Here is a 5304-nt window from a genome sequence, read left to right on the forward strand (position 1 = left end):
AGGCAACAAAGCCACCGAAGACACTCCAAAACACTCCAAAGTAGTTCAGTTTAGTTCGCTCGCGCTTCGGTAGAACAGTGCAACACCAGACACTGATCAAAAAGTTGCCGACTACCTTTAGAAGCATCGTGCTGACTAGGTGGGCGTAGCCGGGTGCTTGGTGCGGTCTGGGGGGACGTTGGGCTTCGGTTTGAAGCTCGAAGGTCTCAATATAACCGCCTTAGTAGGCGGCTCGTCGCTGCCGAGGAGTCCGTTGCCTTGTCCTGTGTCGTTGCCCTCGCGCTGCCGCTTTGCGGCTCCACCACTGAGGTCCATTTGCACGACGTCCGCTACCGTGGCCGACGCCGCCGTCATACCGTGGCTTGCCGCTCCGGGGCAGCCATCCTCATTCGGCGCTGCGAGTTGGAGAGGCGTCTTCGGCTGACCGGGCGGCTCCTTTTCAGGACCGCGCAGGCTAGCCTCGGCCTCGACCCGTTCCGCAGGCGTCGGTTTCTTTGCCGCCCCGGTGGTGACTCCTGCTGCGGTCTACTCCGCGTCTGCCTCGTCGATGAGGTTTTCGCGGAGGTCCCCCTCCTTCGAAGGCCCGGTGAAGCTGGCGTAAGACTTTGCGCATGCTGCTGCGTGCCCGTAGCGACGGCCCGAGCAACAACGTGGCACCTCACCCTCCCGGCGAACGTGGCCCTTCGTGTTGCAGCGCAAGCACAAGTCAAGTCAGGTCAAGTCAACGTTGATTTCCAAATAGCAAGGCTATGTTGAGGGGCACAGGCAAAAAGCCTTTTTTTTCTTTTTTTGGGTTGGACAAAGGCCGGTCCCCGTATACAGTTACAGCAGCGTTGTGGGGAATACACGTGTCCTAAAATTATATAAACCAGAAACAAAGCACCGCATCACGATTATAATATCACATACAAAGACATGTACAATAGGTGTGGTAAATACATGTGCCACAAAATTAAACCAGCGTAAAGGAACAAGAACACCATCAAAATCATGTCACGATACAAAAGCCAAGGAGTTCCAAGGTAACAGGAAATATAAGATTACATGGTTAAATCGAGGATGAATTTAGTATAACTGTTAAATTAAATCTAAGCATTTGTCTTGCGTAGTCTGTTCGCATATATGGTATTTTACAAATGTATGTACAGCGTGTGTCATAAGCGCTTACCCGAACTGTTAGTGCAACAACTTCTATCAAGAATGAATCATTCTTTTTAATGCTATTATTGTAGCGCGTAAGTGATATGCATCATATAAATTTTCCACCGGGAGTAGTTTAAGGTTGTGAAAAATTGGCCCAGTAGGTGCGTTGTAACGAACATTTACAAGAGCTCTAACAGCTTTTTTTGAAGGATGTTTATTTTATTTATATTTTTTGTTGTCCTAGTATCACATACAAGAATACAATAGGTTAACGTAGACAGAAAAAGTGAATTATAGATCACAATTTTTACATTTTGGGGTAGGACACTACATAAGCGGGACAATACACCAACCTTACGGGCAAGCCTACGGCACACACTTTCAACATGCGGATTCCATGACATGCATTCATTTCCTTCATGACCCTCCCGGTGACGACGACAAGGGCCTTCTCACCCGCCATGCGTAGCTCGTCATCCAGAGTCACTCCGGCCTTCAGTTTAGGAGTCACCCTCCTCAGTTTGGAACATTTGGAACAAGCACTTTACAATGTCGCCTCACATTATTGGCACGCTGATTGATGAGTTGTCTCCATTGGTCTAGTTAAAGGGCAGTTCAACCTAAAATTACACTTTCTAAAATTTGCCAGAAATCTCTTTCGGATAACACGTCGGCGCTGCCGAGATTTTAAGGTATATTCATTTCTGCCGTTAACAGTGTTGCAACGCAATAAACCACTCAATGTTTATCTAGGAATTTTCAGTTATTCAGGGGGAACCTATTTCTAGTGGAAGGAAGTCTATCCCTATATGCTTAGAGTAAAACGATTGTTCAGTTGTTACTTCTTGCACAATTTGAAGCTTCGGCGCATTACAGACAGGTACCATCCTCACCGACCCCCAATTATACATCAACAGAATTCTGTGACATCGTTGAAAATGTTTAACTAACTTATCTCGACGGTGGCCAATTTATTCTATGATGAGTAGCAAAGCCACCACAAACAACAACAACAAAAAATAAAAGTAGAACCACTCTTTTGTCAAAAATTTAAAATTAAAAACATAAAACCGCATCTAACAAAATCACGTTGTATTATTATGAGAACGTAACAAGCGCAGATTAGCAGAAATAACTAATTGTTAAATTTTAATAGAATTAAAAACTTTTAATTATATTGTAAATTGTTCCAAACAGCTGTTTTATTGTAACGCATGCTCGGCAGCGCCCAAATGTTATGCCACGCGAATATTGGAACTATTTCAAGCAGTCTACTTTTGGATATAACTTCGCTGGGGCTGCGCCGAGGGCCACAACAACGAACAGGACGTAAACACGGTTTATATCATTCTTTGCAGTATTTCTTTTCAAACACCAGGTTCGCTGCGTGGGTGCGCAACACGCTGTGTTTGAGTTTTTTTCAAGGGTTGCTTAACTTTTCGAGGCATTTTTAAATGCAGAGCATTTCAGTAACTCACGATGTCACCCGCGTTCACGTCCGTAGTCCGCACCGCACCCCTTCCTACTATATAAAAAGAAATACTATCCGGCGCCCGGTTTCGATCCCTCGACCCTGCGGGCGGAACGCAATGTACATGGTGCTCTACCCACTGCGCCACAAAGCCTACACAGAATGGGAGGCTACGAACGCGCCTTATATCCTTGACTCATTCAAACTACGTCAAGAAGCTGCTGATACAACGTATTCACTACCACCAACTCCCCAAACACTAAACGTTAACGCAATACACCCACCCCCTATGCGACGCATTTACTCGAGTCCCCCTCGCGGGGAGATGGGCCCAATTTTTTTTGACCAGATGGGGATCTTTAATGTGCGCCGAAATCTCGTACACAAGGGCGTTTTGCTTTTCGACTCCATCGGAAAAGTGGCCGCCGCCGACGGGAATTTAACCACCGTTCTCATGCTCAGCAGCACAGCGTCTAAGCGAGAAAGACTGACTTCGTTACCTACACTGCTGCTGAAGCGTAGCAGTAGTGGACATTGCTCACCCGTTATGTAAATTTAGGGTAAGGTATCACTGACACGACCGCTTTTTTGTATAAAGAAGAAAATCAGCGGCAGCAGCAAGAAACCGATTCCGCGGGAGTCGAGTGCCAGAAGAGATTAGCCAATAGAGATCTGTCGATGTTTATTTGCTCCATAGTTTTGTACAAGCCGTGCTGCGGCAGCAGTTGAGGAGATTCATTAAAATATTGTCAAATATAATTTATTTCTCTGCTTGGCAAGGTATAATATTACTTTTACAACGATGCTGCTGGTAAATGTTCCTGGATTACCCTAGTGGTTTTAGTCAGTAGAAGCTCTGTTGAGTTTTAATTGAATGAAGTATTTTGATGTTCTGTTGAGTTTTTTTTATATTGAAACCTTGTTGACGTTTTATTGACTGTACTCATCAGACATATGAACGTAGAATAAATGAGCAAAATAAACCTACTTGTCTTATCATTATAGAATTCCGCAGATACAGTGGGCAGTGCCGAAACACAAACAGCCCTTCAAAGGTATATATTTCAGCCTGATAAGTTTTGTCATTTCGTTCTCAAAACAGTTTCAGTAGAATAGGGTCATTAGGTTTTGTGCTGTGTTTTCTCAATACAAATCCTTTGGACTGGCTGATTACGGATCTTAAGAGCCCTTGAGTTTGAATTAAGTTTATATTGAATTAATTAAATCTCAACAGGAACCGAATCGAAACTCAAAATTCATTTTTGTAAAGGCATCCAGGGCAAGAAACTCGTTGTTATTACTAGCCACCAGAGCTGGATCCAAAGCGGTCCCTAATGGTTCGGTCGGATTTCACTGGCCCCTACGCTTTCAGCATGAGTACGCCTAACGGTTTGGTAATTTCTTCTCTGGAACCTCTGAATTTCACGCCTGGGACCAGAACAAAGTCGTTACACTACGTATATGCGCTGCCAAAAAAACAATTTAAAACAAAGATATACGACTTCGTAAATTTGATCGCCTGAAACCCGCATGAAATCCGCCGATAACGAGGATAAATATTTCGAGAAGTATGTTATGTACAACAAAGTAGGCTTCCCTTTCTATGGGCTGATGTAAGTAATGTGATGTCATGTAAATATAGATCTGAAAAAGCATCAGTAAGTCCATATTTCCTGAATACATCCTACCATCTAAAAAAGATGGCTAGTCAAGAATGAAAAACTGCTCCTTCTGAACCTCACCAAATGAAACAACTCTGCGAAATTACTATCCCTACGCAAAATACCCGCGGTGTGTGAATAACATCATTGGACGCCTCGTGGAATGCTCGCTAGGGGTAGTGTACGAAGTTCTGCTGTCGTGCGGGAAGCAGTACAGTGGAACACGGATATATCGAACTCCAAGGGGATCGCGAAATAGTTCGATATATGAAAAATTCGATATAAAAAATATGGGCTCTGAGACCTCACCTATGGCGGACGATCACTTACCGATCGTCGCATTCAAGAATGACAACTAATTCCGCACTCACGACGCAACAGGACGCTTTATTTCCGTGAAAAAAAATCGCTGATCTTGGCCTCCTGGAAATAAAATTAAAGACGCTGGTCTCGATCTTCTCGAGGCTGCACAACTAGGAAATTCCAGCAGTACGGTGTGCCTTCGCACGCCATGCACAACACGCACGCGAAAGAAGAACAGCGCGCACGTACCACAAGAACTTTGAAGGTAACAATTCCAATGCTCTCTGAACGGACTCCAACAAAGCGCTCGCGATGGTCATCTCCGAGAGAAACAGTGATCTCCGAAATGTGCGGGACAACTCGCCAAACAGCAGCAACAGCAGCAAAATACAAAAAAAGGAGGAGGCCGCCAGCGCCTTCGTTCCCTCTTCCCTTTCCCGAGATGACATCGGGGGAACACAGACCCGGAGAGCGATAAAACAAAACTCTTTTTCGGCAAGCCGGGGAACGTACGCAGCCGCAAAAAAAAAAGGACGTACGCATTCGGGGCATCCCTACATTGCCCTGTCACATTTTCCGAGCATTCGGGCTTGTGTGCCTAGAGGGATTTAGCATACCGGGCTCCGTCCGCAAACGCTACGGCGGCCGGTGGCGGGCCCCGACTGGGCAAGCGCAAATTCGTTCGGGTAGGGGGGGGGGGGGGGGGGGGGGATTAGTTCCGCAAGC

This window comes from Haemaphysalis longicornis, unplaced genomic scaffold (assembly GCF_048455015.1).
Source record: "Haemaphysalis longicornis isolate Haplotype H1 unplaced genomic scaffold, Haemaphysalis longicornis Haplotype H1 scaffold_8, whole genome shotgun sequence".
In the NCBI taxonomy this organism is placed as follows: Eukaryota; Metazoa; Arthropoda; class Arachnida; order Ixodida; family Ixodidae; genus Haemaphysalis; species Haemaphysalis longicornis.